This window comes from Phoca vitulina, unplaced genomic scaffold, assembly GCF_004348235.1.
Source record: "Phoca vitulina isolate PV1807 unplaced genomic scaffold, GSC_HSeal_1.0 scaffold24, whole genome shotgun sequence".
Taxonomy (NCBI): domain Eukaryota; kingdom Metazoa; phylum Chordata; class Mammalia; order Carnivora; family Phocidae; genus Phoca; species Phoca vitulina.
The window spans coordinates 8,927,293-8,945,896 of NW_022589727.1; the positions used below are offsets into that span (position 1 = coordinate 8,927,293).

At 38.3% G+C, this 18,604-nt stretch overlaps 1 protein-coding gene across 21 annotated transcripts in view; it reads right to left on the reverse strand.

Moving 5' to 3' along the window:
- DTNA (dystrobrevin alpha) overlaps positions 1-18,604 on the reverse strand; it is a 344,311-nt gene that overhangs the window by 193,306 nt on the left and 132,401 nt on the right. The window contains exon 1 of one of the 21 annotated variants that reach the window (XM_032421471.1): positions 8,179-8,424. The exons of the other annotated variants lie outside the window; for them this stretch is intronic. The gene's annotated coding sequence lies outside the window, so the exon portion shown is untranslated. Of the gene's footprint in view, positions 1-8,178; positions 8,425-18,604 lie in introns of those variants that run through there. 21 annotated transcript variants of the gene reach the window in all.

Below are 18,604 nucleotides of genomic sequence, written 5' to 3' on the forward strand. Positions count from 1 at the left end.
GGGCTGCAGTGCTTTTCAGAGGCAATGAGTCAGCAGCTCTGACAACACGAAATACGGTAACCCATTAACGTGCAAGATAATAGGCACACAGGCTTCCTCAGAAAGCACTGGAGAGAGATGTTTCATTTTTCATACTTTTGTAGGAGGAAATTGGGATAGGTCATTCAAACTCAGATGTTAGTGTGTGTATGTGTTCGTGTGTGTGTGTGTTAGAATCTAGATTAAAATATTTACACATATGGATTTCTTCTGTAAAGAAAAACACATTCAGATAGAGAGCTGCAACATCAGAAGCGAGGCATTTCGAATGGGATACTGTCAGCTAAGAGGGAGTTATGTTTTAGATTAGGGCCGTCCAGTCTAACAGCTATTGGCCACATGTGGCTATTTCAGTTGAAATGTGCCTAATCCAACTTGAGGGGATGCTGTGAAATGTAAAACATACAATGGATTTCGAATACACAGTACAAAAAGTGAATGAATCGGATCCTTACTAACAACTTTTTTTTTTACTGATCACATGTTGAAATTATATTTTTGATATATTGGGTTAAGTAGAATAGATTTAAATTAATTTCACCTGTTTTTATTTGTTAATGTGGCTACTAGAAAATTTTGAATTATGCATGTGGCTGGCATTATATTTCAATTGGCCAGTGCTGCTTCAGAAGAAATTTGATAACATCTCCTTCTAGTATCTCTCTTTCTCTTTCTCTCTCTCTCTCTCTCACACACACACACACACACACAGAGAAGGGGGGGGCATAGTAGTGAGCCATTTGATAAACACCGTCTTCATAATTGGATTGATGGCGCCGATATTGGAGATCCCAGTGCTCTATGCCGGAGAATGGGTACAAGATAGGCCATAGCACTAGAAGACATCTCATCCTGAATTGCCAATCGCCCTGCACTTTGGGTCCAGGGGCGAAAGGGCACTTGTCATAGTTCATTTAATTCTGGCCTCTTTGCTAACAATGAAAGGGCACTGCTGAAGATCTGAGAAATGTCTTTCCTTTACCACTGTTTAGAGAAGAACAAAATGAGCTTGTAGAAATGAACTGGTGTTGCTTCCTGAACTTTCAATCTGTTTTAGACTTGGATGCTCTCAAGAACAGTTTGACGGTGATGGTCAAAATTGTACTGTACCACATTGAGCTGAAACTTTTATTTAATAAGAATTAAAAAGCAAAATTAAAAGCAAAATCTAGACCCTAATTTGGCAATTTAAACCAACCAGTGAAAAATTATACTGTCGAGATTTGTCTGGATGTGTTTCTTGTGTTTTAAGTATGGTTTGTCATGGCTCCTGGATTATCCCCCGAATTCTGGCAGTATTGAGAGGTTCCTAGCAGCCTTTCTCCTGTACCTTCTGCTCTATCCTTCCTAGCTTCAGAACTTGAATCCATTCCATCACCTGGCTTCAATCATCTTCTTAGCCTCAACTCCTTTGAGGACTTTGGAGTCCTGGAGTCCAACAGATGCTAATTTGGGTTCCAAACTTACCCATGTCTTATCCTTACATTTTTCTTTTATCCATTTTAACTATTAACTTTAATTTTTATGAACACAGGTGGAAAACAAACAGCTGAGTAGAGATTTCATTAATGGTGGCTAGGCCACTCTGAATGATTGCCCATGAATGGTGTATTCTGGCAATAAAAAGGTGTTCTGGCTCCTGAACTAGTTGGAAGAAAAGGTGAGGTTCCTTAAATATTTCTTCATTAGAGCTCTGCAACATCGTCCCTCCTTCCCAAATAATTAACCGGATCTTGTCCTTCAAATTCAGAAACTCAGGTCTCTGGGGGGACTTCAATTGGAAAGTGGTTCAGCATGCTCCCCTCAAATCTCTTTCTAATATTCTTCCTTTTCTAAATGGACATATGTGAAATTGAGTGTATTCATTTCAATTACAGAACTATTTTAAAGAAAAATAAACAGGTTTGTATTGTAATCATTTTTCATATATATGACTTCTCATGTAAAAAAGAGTGAGTGTTGCATTGAGTGTTACAATGTGAACATTTCCACAAGGGATGAAAACTAGAAAAACACTGTTACCATTCTTTAAGGTAATTGGTTTTTTAATCTTTTCAGTTTGGACAATGACAGGAAATTGATTTATACCACATTTTGCTTCTTGACAAGTTTATTTTTTTTAATCTAAATTCTTGACAAGCGTTTCTGAACAATAAAAAATGTGCCTATAGTAGGGAAATATACAAAAACAAGAAAGGTGTAGGTAAGCTAGGACAGGCTTATAGCATTTGCAGAATAGCACTCTTACATTATCTGATTCCAATGGCTGGGATTAAAAAGATGTTGAGTAAGAATATGCAAATATGAAAGATGATATAAAATAGACTGACTTAATGCCACTCAATTTTCAGATAACTGTGCTACAGTATTGAACAAAACATTTCAACATCTGGAAGTCAGAGTTTTTCTCTTCTCTTTATTTTAGATTTTATTACCAAGAAATATAGAAATAAGGAATCCTATATATTCTAAGATTTTATGGGTTGTCAATGAAACTCCTTCAGAGAAACCAAAAGAAAAGCCACACACACCACTGAAGTCTCTGATGTCTATAAAATGTGATTTGGGGAACCTAACAGGCTTGGGGGACTTCAACGTGAAAGTAAAAAGCACCTTCAGTTTGCTCCCTGACCCGAATGTTTAGGGAAAAAGGGGTTAGTGGCAATTGGCAGCTCATCTCAAGTCCTTTTAGCGTCCCATCCCATTAACAGAAAAAAAAAAATGACACAATTTTCAGGTGTTTAAAGTAAGAAGAGCCCCCAAAACATGATTTCCAGCAGGACAATGTGCAAAAGATAAAAACCCAAACTCTACAGTCTTTATTGGCTTTACTAAGTAAGGTAAATTGCATTAATGAATGAATGGCTTACTTCACCTTTTCTAGGATTCACATTCTGTTCTTACTGCTGGTGTTTTGCAACACTAAAATTGAAAACAGAATCATGCCTGAGGTATGTCTAATGAAAGAAATAAGAGGAACTTGTAACTAAAACTTCATAAAAGGAACTTATAAACTGTGTTAAAATTCAATAATGAGATAAGCTGTCCTATAATGGGATTTCCCAAACCACAGAATTCATTGCCAAGAACATAAACCCATTCCCAAGTAAGAGAAATAGTTGGCAATTAAATATTATTCTGCATGTGTGTATAAATATACATGTACGTGTGTATGTGTGTATGTGTAACACCTCTCTCATTTGCTCATTTAAAGGTAGAATGTGAAAGTTGATAGGTTTGAGAGCGAGTTAAAATGATGACTTAATTTCTCTGTGTGTATGAATATTGACTCTTCCCTCAAAGAGTCTGTCTACCCCATGGCAAAACTGTGAGACTCCTAGAAAGACCGGTCCATTCACACTTCAACAAAATGAGTTTTATTGTACTCAAATGCATCAAATTCTTTGATTAGAAAAATACCTGGCAATCTAAGAAAATCTAAGAAAATTATCTATTATTAATTTTTAATAGTAAGCTTAAGTACTTATAGAACACAATTCCACTTTGGATATTTTTAGAAATTAATACCTATAAAACATCTGTGATAAAAAGTGAAAACACATAAGGGAATTGACAGCTTAAAAAGGCCAGTTGTACAACAGTCTGCTGATCTACCTAAGAGCCCTTCCTTCTCATTAGTAATAGTTAATAAAGATGAACATAATACTTAAAAACACTTATCTGCATAGCTATGCCTTTAACCATGTTTGCCTTTACCAGATAAAGTTAAGCCAGTAGGATTCTGAGCATCTTCAGGCAGGGAAATGGTGGTGTGGGGGAGGGGAGAGGAGGTGCTGACGGGTGGGAATGATCTGCATTCGGATGGGGTGATATTTGTCTTCCCCTTAGTCCAAAGTACCACCAATTGTGTAAGAGAGAAGGAGGCAATGATTCCCAATAACTGACCCAGAAAAGACTGAGTGGGTTTGTGCAGTGTGGGAAGGTCACCCCTAAGCCCAGAACCTTACTTGCCTGCCTACCGAGATTGGGGTTTTCTCTTTTGCCTAGTTGAATAATAGAATATCTTAGGTTGCCAGCATGCTACAGGGTTCTGAAAAAAAAGTACAGATATTAGCAAAAGAATTTCTTAATATTGTTATTGCTATATATTGGTTATTCTTTTGGAGTTTTATAGTTAACTTTTAAAATTTATACAAGGAAAATTATCCTAGTTGGAAGATAAGTTCTAAAATCTCCTGGATTTTTGGTTCAGAGTATGAGGTTTGTTTTCGGAATGTGTCTGAGAGATTAACTTTCACAGCTAAGCTTTGTTCTAGCCGGGACTGAAGTTAATGCATGTGCTCTGAGTCTGTAGTAACGAGATGCTCCACTAAGCAGGAGTCAGCTTAGTGACCAAGAGCATGGAATTATAGCTGCTACTTATTTTCTCTAGAGGTATCTCCTCATCTTGAATGTAAGGATAATAATAGTGCTGACCTAGAATAATCTGGACGATTGATTTAGATAATGAGTGTATTGCACCTGGCACATAGCTATCACTCAATAGCTGGTAACTGCTCTAGGATTATGAAACAGGGTAAGGGATGGAAAGTAACTAAATAGAAGTGGGGCATGGGACAATTCCCAAAGTGTCATTTCTTAAGTGAAAATCTGGCTGTCAATCAGCAACAGCTCTATTATATCAGCTATTTGAGACTATCACCAAACCAGCCGAAAGACTGCTGCCCAAACCGAGAAAAGAAAATTGAGTATGGTGACCAGGTGAATGACTGAGGCCACCCAAGCCTATCACTAAATCCACCGTTCTTTGGTAAGCCACCACCCTCCCCACTTCTCCTTGGGAGAATACTTTTTTTTTTTTTTAAAGATTTTATTTATTTATTTGACAGAGACAGCAAGAGAGGGAACACAAGCAGGGGGAACGGGTGAGGGAGAAGCAGGCTCCTGCTGAGCAGGGAGCCAGATGCGGGGCTCCATCCCAGGACCCTGGGATCATGACCTGAGCCGAAGGCAGACGCTTAACCGACTGAGCCACCCAGGCGCCCCGGGAGAATACTCTTAATGTTGGCTTTAGCAGGTTATCTGAAATGGCTTTCTGACAGCTAACAAGGAAAGCCCTCAAAGCATTTCATGCAGTTTCAAATAAGGCTCAAACAGCATTAGCAAGCATGGGTGGGTTCCAGCGAGTTGGAGCGGGCGGTGTATCTGAAGACATGTTTCGTGGGTCTCAAGTTCAAAACTGTCCACTATTTCAGCACAGATTTTTCAGTGGTGTTTAAAAATTCCCGAGGGTGAAGTGGTTTTTTTCCTTGTCCTTTTATTCAAATAGACCATGAATACACTGGAGAGACTTAAGCCTCAACTCTAGTATTCTCTGTGGAGACAATCAGGATTCAACTCTAGTATCCACTGTGGGTGGCAGGACCTGCCAGAAGTACTATCGGTGTGCCTAGGAAATGCAGAAGTGACTAAAATGACTAAAGTGACTAAAAATGTTAGCTGTAAATTCATGCCGAGAGCCATAAAACGGAAAAGCTAAAGGCGAGGCAGAATTTTTTTAGCAATCAACAGGTGGAAGTCTACTCACTATTCTTCTTTTCTGATTTATCATGATAATAAGGATATACAAAAAGCATGAGCAACTGCATAGTACAGAGCTGACAGTAGAAAAGGTGATACAGTTTCAAGTCCTTTAGACGTGTAATCCTTAATAACATTTTATTCACTCATGGGGTTTTTATGTAACTCTTGGAATCCCGTAAAAAGCAGTGCTTTTTTGGAGAAATTGTACTAGATTCAGGTTTAATCACTTTGAAACAAATAATTTAATTGCTGTGCTTGGCAATGTGGGTCATTAGGAAGCATGAAAATAAGGTTATTTTATCTATTTCCAGAAAATTCATTCATTTATAAATTTATTATGAACATTGCAGCTCCTGGACTCATGCCAGGTTGGGAGCTGTGGGAAAGACAATGATACATTGGACCTGGACTCTGTCCCCTATCACACAGAGATCTTGTAGAGGTTTCAGATTCATGACGTAACTAGCTGCCACGCAGTATCAAAAGTGGCAAGAGCCAGAGGAGAGATTTACTTAAAATACTAGGATTTCAAGGGATGAAGAAAAATGGACAAGATTATTCCAATTGGGACACCTGGGTCCTTCTCAGAAGAAATGTCATTTAAAAGTAGCACAGCTCCCTCTACATGGTGGTGCTTAAAAAAATATTTGTAGTCTGAAGGAATGAAAGATGTTGGAGGGATGAGGGCTCACAACACCAGGCACACAACGGTTACTCAACAAATGCTTCCCCATGTGAACTGCAGACTTTAAGGAAGGGCATTCCACTGGAGGAACTGAGCAAACTCACGGGCAAGTGGGGTCATGTGGGGGAATGAGAGGAAGGGGCTTGAAAAGGTGGACGGGGTTAGGCAGGCTGGGTGGTATTAGATGGATGAAGAGGAGCCAGTGCTGATTTTGCAGCTACTGCGGCATCGAGTCCACACTCCTTGACGCGAATCCCAAGGCTTTCTGGGATCTGGTGCCTGCCCACACCTCCAGCCTTCTCTGTCTGTTACTTCTCTCTCCATTACACTGGATTTCTTTCAGTTCCTCAGTAAACAGCACTTTCTCTCCCCTCCAACTATCACACATACTAGTCCTTCTGGCAATTGTCCCATGTTGGTCCTTCTCTTGCCGCCTCTGGCTGGTTGACTCCTACTTACCTCCAGGTCTCAGCTTTCACATCACTTCTTCCAGGAAGCCTACCCACCCCTTGAACTAGGTTAGCTCCCCCTTCTAAGTTCTCCCGCAGAGCCTGCACTTCTCACTGCACCTTATCGCGATTCCCTGGAATTCCCTGTAACTAGTAATCTCCTTGTTTGTGGTGGGCTCTCTGAATGCAGAGACCTTGCCTTTCTCGTGGCCATATCCCTAGTATCTAGCTCATTTCCTGAAATACTTAGGAAATGCATTTGTTGAATGGATGAAACAGACAATACCAGAGGTGGTATTAAGAAATTGATCATACCCCCTATTAATGAATAAGAGGAACTCAGGATTAAAAAAAAAAAAAGGAAAGTGGCTGGCAATGGTGTATGGTCATTAAAATGTTATAAAAATGAAATACTAACAATTGTTAACATTTATTGAGTGTCTACCATGCCGAGTACTGTGCTAATTGCTTTCCAAGCATTATGTCATTTAATCCTCACATAATATTATGAGGAAGGTATTGTTTATAAGAACATGAAATCATAAATACAATAACGTATAAATAAAATCTGACCTCCTTACAAAAACACTGTGTCTCTACCTTAAATACCACTTGTGGTTTGGGCTACCACAGCCCACAAGATATATACGAAGTATCTGAAGGGAAGGAGGAAGTAGTTGTATAAAGACAGACTAAAAAAAATATGAGGTATTAAAAAGAAGATGTGAAGTCTCTAAAGCTTTGAATGGTCTAGAAAAGATGACAACAGACTTATCCACAGGAAAGTCACTAAAACTTCAAAGAGGTAAGTCTAAGATCCATAAAAGGATGTGCTACTAATATTACTAAGACTAGGTTGAAAATAGAAAATAATATTTAAACTTTCAAAGGACTCATGAGTCATAGAGCTGTAATGAATTACTAATGGACATTAGGATTTAGAGGCAAATTCTTAATCTGACAGTAAGGAGAATAACTAGTTTCTTCCTTACACATTTCCTGGTGCCACTGTAATAGGAAAACACACATTTTTAACAGGACCAAGAGTCTAATTCAATGTACTAATGTTATCGTCTTTACCGACTTTAGAACAGATATTCATAAATACTCAATTATAGCAGCTTTTTCATATACGCCTCGTATAGTGTCTGTCTCTAAGGCCAATAAACCTTTGTTGTGTACTCAGAGTGACCAGGGGTGCCACAAGCTAAGAAGCTGAATTTTCATTCTATTTTGAGGTAGAGACATTGGCTTCAAATCCGAAAGATGATTAATAGCATCTAAAAAGGAAGGGGTCTAATTACCACTATTACTATAAAAAGACTGTGTTCCAAGGGGAGAATAGGAGTAAAGCAGGTATGTACAAGTGGGAAAAACAACACACACACACACATACACCCCTCCCTTTTTCACTGTCTTTAGTTCTAGAACTTCGCCCATGAAGTAGAATGGAGAGTTCACCTGACTCATAGTTTTTCTGCTTTATAGTCCATTTTTAGTGTTTTGGCAGTAAATCCAGATGCTTGGAAGGTTAACTTTTTCTCTTTAAACACTTTGCTTTTAGAACAGGTGGGTTTTCATTTTCTGTGCCAGATGCCAGAATGCAGTGTAACCAGTGATCTGCTCAGCTGATCTGTGCAATGGGAATCTTAAAAAAAAAAAAAAAAAAGACTCCTTTGACTCTCAAGTTCTTCTGTGCAATTGACTTTATCTAAAACTTTAAGTCCTGAGCTCTTTTTTTTTTTTTTTTTGGAAGGTCATGACAATGACTATGCAACCACTAGACACGAGACATTTAGTGTTGCTTCCTCCAGATTTCTACAGAAGCTTTGTCCCAACTGTGAAGATGTGCTCAAAGATCAATCAAATAACAAGCATTTAAATTTAGGCTAGATTCTTGGGGTTCTTCAAAATGCACTCCAGAAGATGTTGTATTTCTATTTCTCTTTGTCTCTCTTTGTCTATGGGGAGAAGTATCAGTTTTGAGATAAGTGAGGTAGGCAAATACCTGCCCAGAATAACGAGTAACACCATGGAATTTGAAAGCACAATTTATGCCATTTTTATATTCCTATCCTACTTCCACATACAAACTAAAGTCAGAACAACAAAGTGAATTTACAAGATCCCCTCAATTTCCTATGGCTGCTTTGGATCACATATAAGCATCATCGTGCAGTAAGGTGGCAACACGACTGGAAAGAACAGGGCGAAACAAAGAAATGACTAAAGATTTTTGGAAAAAGGTTTTTAAACAGAATGGGGCCCATGTCAAAGAGAAAGTGAGTGATATCACACTAGGCATGAAATGGAAAACAAGGTTATAAACATCAACGTGCTTGGCAGAAACAACCCCAAATTTCTTTGTAAAAATCATACCCCGCCCCTCCAGTTTTTCTCTCCAGAGATCACTAGGCCACTGAAGAATTTTATCCACTCAAAATAGCACATTTTGGATGAAAATTATTCAGATAAACTGTTTAAAATGGAAACAACACTGAACACATGTTAGTATCATTGCCAGAAGAGCCCCAGAAATGAAGCTCTATCTTTAAAATGAGGGAGGGAAGCTCCTGGATGTATTTCACTGATTGTGGTTATAATGTCCCTGCAGGATATCTGCCAGGGCCTCACAGAATTCTTGCTTGTGTGTAGCCTCCATTACCGACCCATCAGTTCCCAAGATCACAATATCCCTTTACCCATATCACCTTAAAAGGTGATTGATAAACACTAGGATAGCCCTCCAAACACCTCTGGGAAATCACTATGATGTCCGTTTTCAAGATGAGAAATGCAGACAGAGATAAGTTTGCAAGCCAAGCACGAATGGGGAGAGGGAGATGAGCAGAATGGAATTCAAGAGCATCAAATTTCCAGGCCTCTGTACACAGTGTTCTTATCTCTAAAGAAATTCTAATAAAGGCCTGAACCATTACAACTAACTCTGAAATAGTAGAACACTGGATTCAAGGATAAAGTTTTAATACTATTACAATATTTGGATTACTTCCTAAAACATGAAGTTGAAAAAACAGAAGCAACAGTATCACATTAAGAAGAAATCAAAAATCGTCCAAAATTTACCTTTTTTTAAAAAATAGTTTTATGGGTAAAATATTTAGACACTAAAGATAAAGATACATTCACCCATAAACACACTAACATATAAATACAACCCTCTACTGTAATTATGCAATTTATTTAATTAATTTCTTGAAGACAAAGAGAAACAGAAATACAACATCTTCTGGAGTGAATTTTGAAGAACCCCAAGAATCTAGCCTAAATTTAAATGCTTGTTATTTGATTGATCTTTGAGCACATCTTCACAGTTGGGACAAAGCTTCTGTAGAAGTCTGGAGGAAGCAACACTAAATGTCTCGTATCTAGTGGTTGCATAGTCATTGTCATGACCTTCCAAAGAGAAGAATAACACAGTACAGACCCAGAGGATTCTATTGCTGAATATATCCATCTGCTCCAATTTCCCTTTATCTACAAAATGCATTTCAAGTCCCTCCATCTCCTGTGCCTCCACCTTGTTCTAAACTGCTGTTCTGGTTAAGTGATCTTATTTGGATGATTCACTATAACCTCCTAACTAGTCTAGTCTCTCTGCTTCTACTCTTACCCTTCAACCCATTCTTCACAGAAAGCTGGAATGATTTTTTAAAATGAAAATATGATCACATCATCCCTTATCCTTCTTTATACTTTTCACTGGCTTTTCACTGTGCCTGCAGGAAAAACCAAAGGGCTGAATATATTATGGAATCCTTTCCTGGGACACTTTCCTGGGACACTTTTCCTTGCCTACTTTTCTAGCCTGACTTCCACCATGACCACCCAGGTCCTCTGGGTTCCTGTATGGCCTTCTTGCAGTTCTTAAATGTATCTATCTCTTCCCAGCTCAGATCTTTTGAACCTATTGTTTTCTCTGCCTACAAAGTTCTATCACCCAACTCTGCTAACTTACTCATACTTCAGGTTTCAACATCAATGTTACTTCCTCAGAAAGACACCTTTATTGATCGCCCAAATAAATTTCGATTTCCCTATTGCTTTTCTTCATAGCACCTATTCTTTTTCCACTATATATTTTCATTCATTCATTCATTCATTCATTCATTCATTCATGTCTTTAGGCACACACTCATTCAACAATTATCACTAAGCACCAACTAGGTACCAAGCACTGTTTTAGGTGCTAGAGAGCCAAGGTCTACACTCTAATGGAACCTACGTTAATGTGTAACTCTATGTTTATTGGTGTGTTTGTTTGATGTTTGTCTTTTCTTTTAGATTGTGAGCTCTGTGAGACCAAATAATACAAAAAGTAAAGAGGCTAGAACCTGTTAAATTTTCTATAATTCCTTAGTGACAGAGCTAGCCCCAGAAGCCAGTCCCTAGTAGTTAGTGCTTTTCCTCGATTTTAGGAACATATGAAATAGTTGGTGTGGCGAAAACCACTAGTGTTCTCTTTTTACCCTGGGAACACAACTATACTACATTTCCCAGATTTCCTTGCAGTTAAGTCATGGGATTAAGTTCTAGCCAATGATATGTGGGCCGCTTTCAGGCCTGCCTTTATAAAGCTTTCTTGAGTGCTCATCTATACTCTCTCTACTGTTGGCTGGAAACAGAGGACTCGGTAGTCTAAGAGGATGAAATGGACCTGGTTCTCTGAATTACACCATGGAGGAAAGTCACCTATTGACCAAGAAAGACTACCTGAGATTGGTACATGAAGGAGAAATTTGGGGATTTATTTGTAATAATAACAAATATTATTACCTATTATTTGTTATACATTTGGCTTTTCTACAAACATTAGCATTTAGAGACATTAGCCAAAATGGCTACTGTGCATTATCCCATTTTGAATTCTGGCATATTTCCTAAAGAAGGCCACTGGACAGTTTGCCTTGTATTCATATTCAAGTCAAATGAAGATAAAAGGTCCATTTTAATTCCTCTCACAATTCTGTGAACCTCTTGAGCATAAAAAATATCAATGTCAAGTCAATGTCAAACATAAAGAACAATAATTTGAATATGTGGTCTATGCTTTAAAAAATTAGCATGAAACTTGGCACTTCTGATGTCATATTTCTTGTAAAATAAAAGTAATCCAAAATTGCTATTTTATCCCAAGATAAAAGACATTGACTTGTGGTGAATCAAGTGGTTAAAAATTAAAACTGGTGATTATTACTCTAGTAAATTAATTTGCTTACTAGCTCAAAGTGACTTTTGGGTATTACATAAATATAATCAACCCTGGACATAAAATACACTTTTTTTTTTCCACAATAAAGCACAAAATATGGTTCTTGTTATTTATATGAGCTGTATCCTTTTAATTTTATATCGAGTCAAAATGATTAAATCTAAAACACAAGTTTATTAGTAATCCTAAGCATAAATAAATTTTGAGTTTAATATAGACAAATAAGATAGGAATTCAAGGAATGTGCCTGGTCTGTCACTGTGATTTTTCATCATCTCATGAAGAGTATTTTATTGTTATTTGGGTCATTCTAAAGTGAATAATACAATGACCTTTTAAGATACTGCATTAAAGGGTGAGGGCTTTTGAAAAATCAGGAGGCACAATCAGACATTCCTCAAAATACTCAATAACAACAACAAAAGCCAACTAAACAAATACATATCCAGTCAATGCATTTAAAATTATCATATCCTACCTAGCTATAAACATAAATAGGAAGGGCTGGGATTTCTGGGATGTATGTCTCCAGCTCTGCTTCTTGATCTCTGGATTAGATTAAGGGAATAGATGGAAATGAGATGCAATACTACACAAAATAGTTACAAGACTATGAAATGAGTTAACGAATAGAAAATGATGTTAGCCAGCTTCTAAAGTCAATACAACTAAGGAAGCACCCAAATTATTTGTTTCTTCCCCTCCTCCAGCCTTCCAGAAAAGATGCTGTAGGAAGCTGAAGGGACTCTGCATTTGCTCCAGTAACATTTATTGTATGTGCTTCCTCAAAGTCCTGGTCTAGGAACTCCTCTCCATTGCTGGTGCTGATGCAACTCCTCCATGCACCTGAGTCTAGCGTAGACACACACCCTCCATACATCTGATCTCTTATTGAGGTCTGTTCTTTACCTTCTATATATAGAGATACATATTTGCAGACTATTCTATGAACAGGGATATCTAGAATAGAGAGGGCTGGCTATGTTACTAAAGTTAATATCCCTTTAACAAAGCCTAAAGTAATCTTCCTCTTCTCCCAGTCAATGTAATTCTCAATTACCTGCCCACACCACAGGGTAGAATTAATAACCCTCTCAACCTTTGCCAGCTTCATGAACAGGCTCAAAAATTATATGCAAATTTTATTAACAGCAAAGAGCAATATCTTAGCAGGTATACTTAGGGTTTACTATAAGTGGTTAAGATCGAGGGTAATAAACACATTTAAAATCACATTATTCATTTAATTAAGTCCTTCACATAATGTAAAAATCTCCAAAGGTCTTCCAGAATCAGGATCTACAGGCTGCAGCCTGGCTTTATGCTAATCTCTATTTCTAAGAAGATGACAACTCCTACATTATGTCAAAAAGCTATGCAATAAATAAGCTGAGGAACTTAGGAGAAGACTGAATTCTCTTCCAGGGTGAAAGTGATCGTAATGAATGCATCCACTTTACAACCTCACACATGGGCGCTCAAAACTCTTAAAGGGCAGCAACTAAAAGAATGCATTTACCATTTTAAAAATAAATTCAAATACTTCATATATATTAAAATATATTCTCGAGTACAAGAACATTAGAAGGACTGTGATGAGCTGTTTAGAATCTTATGTCTTTTTGTATTTACTGTAATAAAGGAGTCATTGTGCAAAGTCTGAACATTCTGGCAAGCTGTAGCAACCCTAGGAAACGTTAATGCCAGATACATTTTATATCCATATTAGGCCGAAGCAAAAAGACGGGTTGACGTGAACTACAAATTGGGGTTTTCTTCTGCTCAAAATTTTTGTAGGACATCAGTAATGTTCTCTCCAGATTATAAGTGAGGCGCCAAATTTTGTATTTCTAGGATATTCCTGATGATTACAAGCACACAAATCAACACCTGTAACTTGAAAATAAAGTTAGAGATGTTTGACTACACACATCCTGGGAAAGATTTTAGTTCCCGTGTAGAATTTAAGATATATTTCAAAGTTTGTCATTCCACAAAGTCTTTTGAAATGACGACAGTGTTTAAGATGGAATCTTTAAAAAGTTCCTTTATTAGCTGCCATGTAATTGTATTCTGTACATATGTCAATTAATATAAAGATCATAAATAGTCATAAATAATTAACATCCACAAAAATATCCTCTTGATAATAATATAGTTGGCGGCTATATGCCCCAGGAATCATTCAGCTTTGTGGCTATGTGGACCCTCTGTCTCCTTTATTTTTCCATCATTTCACTTTCCATATGTATTTCCACTGCTTTTTAAAGAACTCCACTAGAGGGTGAATAGGACAATAAATGGATATAAGTGGACTAAAATCTATCAAGGGAAGGCTGAAATTACTTACTCAAATGGGGTTTGGTTTATTTGTGGACTTCAAATATCTGTGTTATTCCTATTTTTTGCTATCCCCCATAATCACATTGGCCATTATAAGAGTGATAGATAATTTAGAGAAAACAATCTAATATGCAGTTGAAGAAAGATGTACTATTTGGTGAGTTGTGGAGTTTTGTTCTAGCAATTTAGATTTGGGTTACAGGAGTTCACAATTTTTATAGTGTATAAAGATGATGCTTAATGATGTTTGGGGATTTGACATCCCCAATTAGGGAATACACAATCTGACTGCTGTGGAGTATATAATGATAATAATTTTATTAAGATTTCATAATGGCAACTAACCCTAAAGTGTAGAGCAGAAAACATAATTCTAGTTTTTAAAAAATACAACTTCTATTATTTAATCTAACGTATGTTTAAGGACAAATTTGGGATAATGGTCAGGCAATTCTGGCCAATAGTCTATTTAATGAAACTGTGGCTCTTGGTGATATTGTTGCCAACATTCCTGGTTCAGCCAGGGAATATATCCTCGAAACCTCTGCAGAGAATAATAAAGAATAAATAGATCTCATTAAAGACACAAAATGTGTGGAAATGAAGGTAAATCACAACTGAGCTAATTAGCACATTATTTATAGGTCTTTTGTCATACTGTATTTAAACTCAGGAGCTGGGGAGAGGCTCCTGTCATTTAAGAATGATTCTTGTCACAAAATAAGAATGTGCTAATGCAAATCACATACTTTTTTTTTTGGTAACTCTTAATCCCCATACTTTTTAATGAGTGTTAATTTTGAAAATTAAAACTAACATTATGCATTCTTCTAACATTGATATTTCAAAATGTTTGGGGTGCATGTTTTTACCACCCTGATGAGAAACCATGGGTTCACATCAAAAACTAATGATGTAATGTATGGTGATTAACATAATAAAATAAAAAAATAAAAATAAAAATGAAACCATGGGTTCTGATTGTGGTTAAAAGCACCAGTGGTAAACATAAAAGAGGCCCAGAGAGGCTAAACATCATGACGTATCTTACCACTCTGCTTTTAAGTTACATATTCATTCTACTCACTAAACCCTGGCAATACCTCCAAGTTAAAAGAATGTTACCAGAAATAGGCACCAAATTCCTTTTTTTTTTTTTCCCTAGTCACAGGCTCCAGCCCAGAGAAGTTTGTAACAGCCTGTTGCTCATTATGGCATGCTAGTTACTGGCACGGGTTCCAGGTTAGTGTTCAACAAGCCTGGGACAGGTCAGCACTGCGGCGACATTTCTGGGAGGGTCTGAAGCAGAGAGACTTAGCCCTGGAGCCAAGGCAACATGATTCCCCAGGAAATCCAGCCTAAAGTAAGGTGGAATGTGCAAGCTGTTTTCCTGTCAGGAGACGGTGCTCCCTCTACTGAGGTGGCAAGATTGTGTACGTGAATGGCATTCAAGAGTTTTAAATAGCGAAGAAAGGTGCTCTTTCTCAAATCAGTAGGCTCTCTCAGAGCCCCAGGGGGTATCAACATGGAGGGTGGGAGTTGCCTGGAGACACTCAGCTCCTATCTGGGTAACCACCGACGGGGACCCCAGTGCTATGCCAAGTGCCTTCATCCTTTTTGTCCTGAGGCCATTTTTGTTTTTGCTGTAGGGTGCCCCAGAGGATTCCCAGAATGCCTCAGTAGCTCCTCACAGACTTTGTGGCTGTGGAGAGAATGTGGTGAGACCTTCATTGGAATTCCTCAGCTCTGTTCATACCTGAAACACAGTATTTGCTTATCTGGGGCCACACTTTTAGAGGCACTGATATCTGATGGGAGGGAGAGGGTTGAGTCAGGGACTACGGGAGTCTCTCCAGAAAAGAGTGCCATGCTATTAGAGGCTGGACTGGTTAAATGAATTATTAGTCATGTTCCACCTGGAGAAGAGATGACTCCAGAGATATGTGACAAAGCAGCATGGCAGAGGGTGGAAGGTCGGGACATAATAAACTGAAGAACTCATTCAGAGTTCCAATAGAACAGCCTGGGCTGCCCCGGTCAGTGGTGAGCTCCCAGCGCCGGAGAGGGTAATTTTCCAGGATTAAATTGTATTAATCAGATGCCTCGCTCACCACAGGGTACACAAATTATTCAATAAGTGTTAATTATCACATAATTAATAATTATACTTGTTTTTAGGCATGGAATTGAAAAATGACTAAGAAGTTTCTGTAGGTCTCCGAGACTCTCTGATTTGATAATTTAAGTCTTACTGTCACTGGCTTAGGTTCACATATTATCTACCCTGGGTTCTAGAAATCTTTGAGGAGGTTTTATTTTAGTATTTATTTATACTAGCAGCAACATTTATTATATATTACCTCAACAATTATTTGATTATTGCCTTTTATCCTCCAGGCTGGCAGGATAATGGTGCCTAATACATTTTCCAATCCCTTCCTAAAAGAAAAACATAAAACCAAAAACCAAACAAAACACAACAATTAAAAGTACCAAGCCAGTCCTTTGCATGTGGTGAAAAGCAGCCAGAAGTCCATAGGGGAAAAAAATAAACTCTTGTTTTCAGAATAAATTTTGAAATTTTAATACAAAAATGGATAGTAGCCAGTTGTGGGATAGACTAGGTGAGGGCTGGAAGGAATTGTAAACTCTGGCCTGATTTATATAGATGAAGCAAACAATCAGGCTGGGCTTAGGGAGATATTCTCAGCAGCTGGACAAAGCATCGTGCCCAGGGAACCTGGCAATAAGCAAGAGGTCTAGAAAGACTGGTAGGAGTATGAAAGGATGGGTACTTGCACTTAGCATGTGCCTTGAATTATAGCAGCATTTGATAAATGTTTATAGGATGAGTGAGCAAACAAATAAATGAAAGAATATCTGGAAATTGGCCGAGGGGGTCCTCATCACGGGTACTGGGGCTGCGTGAGATTGCAGTCCTCGTAGGGACACACAGAGAGGGTGGGACCAGCTACTGGATCTGGGGCACCAACACAGAATAAAACCAGGACAGTTGCCTACATACTGAATCTGTATCTGCTTGTATTTCTGCCTGACAGTGTAGGCAAAAGGAGTCACCACCAAGCTGAGGGACACACGAGCAGGGAGCTGTCTCTGCTGGGAGGTAAGGAAACGGTCTGCAAGGTACACATAGAAAGGAACTCCTCACAAAATATGAAATATTAAATATGAACTGCTCATGATACTATGAAAATATAAAAAGGATTATTATCTCTGATTGTCCCCCAGCCGCAGTTAATAGCAGTTTCTGACAGAGTTGGAAACCGAGACCAGCAGAAATGTGCACCAAAAACTTATTTTGGAATTTTTAAAATACCATCATTTATACCTTCAAAGGTACTTTGTTTTCAAGTCTCTATAGGGCTCGTGTACTTCCAAAGGCGGGGGAATGGAGCTGATGGCGTCAGAAGTTGGGCTGTTGGTGTTGGCTGGCCTGTCAGCACACCTTGCTGCTCTTCATCCCCGAGTGGAGAGCAATGTTGAGGCCATGGGGCAGTGGAGTGGGAACAAGGAGACCTCAAGTGCCTCCACCTATTCTGACTTCAATTTAACTTGTATTTCTTCACTTCTGAAAGCTGGAGTAGGTCAAGGAGACCCATGGTTATAATTTGAGCATGAATCATTGCAACCCAAGTAGGCCCATGAAGGCGTCTGCTGGGAGGATTTTTTGCATTGTATGTCACGTGCCAGTTGGAGGGCGAACTCTGTCAGCAGTGATTTGGGGCATGAGGAGGGTTTGAGGGTGGGGTCCCTGTCCACCTTACTTAAATAGGTCCCTCTTCTATCATTCTCTATCATTTTACTTTGATAATACATGAAATTATATTATTTTATCTCTTTTTCTTTTTCTTTTTTTTTAGTTTTTATTTTAATCAGATGGTGCTCATCATGACAAATGCCCTCCTTAATCCTCATCACCTATTTACCCATCACCCCCACCCACCTCCCCTCTGGTAACCATCAGTTTGTTTTCTTTTTTCTTTTTTTTTTAATTTGGTACTATTTTTTTTTATTATGTTATGTTAATCACCATACATTACCTCATTAGTTTTTGATGTAGTGTTCCACGATTCATTGTTTGCATATAACACCCAGTGCTCCATTCAGTACGTGCCCTCTTTAATACCCATCACCAGGCTAACCCATCCTCCCACTCCCCTCCCCTCTAGAACTCTCAGTTTGTTTCTCAGAGTCCATAGTCTCTCATGGTTCGTCTCCCCCTCCGATTTCCCCCCCTTCATTTTTCCCTTCCTGCTATCTTCTTCTTCTTTTTTTTTTTTTTTAACATAT